The sequence below is a fragment of the Trypanosoma cruzi genome, genomic scaffold (genome assembly GCF_000209065.1).
Source record: "Trypanosoma cruzi strain CL Brener 1047053516505 genomic scaffold, whole genome shotgun sequence".
NCBI lineage: Eukaryota > Euglenozoa > Kinetoplastea > Trypanosomatida > Trypanosomatidae > Trypanosoma > Trypanosoma cruzi.
Window position 1 is genome coordinate 27,703 of NW_001849408.1, and position 1,632 is coordinate 29,334.

The 1,632-nt window shown below is 52.5% G+C and overlaps 1 pseudogene, besides 1 other annotated feature; it reads right to left on the reverse strand.

The window, feature by feature from the left end:
- Tc00.1047053437805.9 lies at nt 1-1,632 on the reverse strand (annotated as a pseudogene; the record flags this gene model as incomplete).
- Nucleotides 1-1,632: a sequence feature (heterozygous, Esmeraldo-like haplotype).

Here is a 1,632-nt window from a genome sequence, read left to right on the forward strand (position 1 = left end):
ACTTCTTGGCCTCTTTTGTTGTCTGCGCTGCCTCCATCCCCTCCAATGTAGAGGTGTGAGATTCCTTTTGAATCATTATTTTCCAGTGCACATGGCGCTTCTCCCACACGCTGACCATCGACGTACGCAGAGCCATGGGTGCCGTTCTGTAGCACGATGGCCAATTGGTGTGTTTCCTCTGGCTCCCAAGTGCTGCTGAGCTCCTTAAACGCTTCGCCACCGCAAGACAATTTCCACTTACCTCCGCTGTTGTACGACAGTCCCAGGAGTACAGTATTCTCAGCATCATTCATCTTCATACCCATCAATGGAATAGTACCATCCTGCGTCGGCACACCGTCGATGGACACCGTCGCCACAAGAGTGAAGTTGTAGTTCGCAAAGTGGTACAGCTGATTCTCCCCCTGCTCGCCAACGGGCCACTCCGCCCACACTCCCTGGAACTTCACGCCCTTCTCTGAATCCACTGTGGCCGCTGCTGCACCGCCATCATTCCCCTTTACTGTGGCGTTCACCCCGAGGTACTCGTCCCTCCATGTCTTATCAGAGAAGTTGCTGGATAAAAAGCCAACCAGCCCATCCGTGATCTTCACAGCGGTGCAGGCAGCGCCAGGTGAGCGATCCTCCTCAGCGATTGAATTGGTGCACAGCTGGGAGACAATTTCGTCCACTTTCTTCCACGTCGCCAGCACATCCTTCACCCGCTTCAGCTGCTCAGTCAGAAGCACAGAGACCATACCGAGTGATGCTGTATCCGCATCGCCCTTCTTCTTCTCGTACAGTGCAATCAACTTCTCCTCATTATTATTATCTTTACCACTTTCGTACAACAGGGAGCTGGCGGCAACGTCCTCCCTTTCTCCGGATATCGGCCCAATATAAGCAATGTGCGTATTGTCCGTCAGCCAAAGATGGAGTTCACCTTTTTCATTTTCTTTATCTTTCTCCTTCGCATACACCGGCAGAGTGACAAGCATCACGTCCCTGTCCTCAATCTTCGCTGTGATGAACCCGCTCCTAACGCCCCTTCCACCATTTTTGTTGCCCCACACGCGCGAGAGTGTCCCGAGTGCCTCCGTCCACAAATCCCCCTTGTCGCCAGACTCGTACACCCTGCGGCGGCCATCATCACACGCAGTCATCATGATGAGTTTGTCCTTCTCCCACTCCACGACGGAGGGATCACTGCAGCCACCGTCAGACATCTCCTTCGAAAGCTTCCAATTCGTAACTTCCTTGGAGGTGTATATGATCAGCGAAACGGTCTTTCCATCCTTTTCTGCGTCATCCTTCTCCTTCTTTGTGCCCTCCACTGGAAACAAAAACGTACCGTCCTTCATCTTAATACCCGATCCACCGCCGCCAATCAGCCGCCTCAACGATTCGTGCTGTCTGCCGTTAGAAGTCCACGGGAGACGGTAATTATCTCTCCAGTGTATTCTTCTTGTACCGCCCTCAGCACTGACGTTCCCTCTCACCAGTAAAAGTCCCAATTCATCTGCTCCACTCTCCCCAGCATCAGCGGAGGCTTTCCAGCCATAGTTTCCAGCAACCATGTAAACATCAAATCCCTTCACAACTGTTGTTGGCCGGCCCACATGTACGTTCTTCACTCTTGGGAATCAGCCAAAA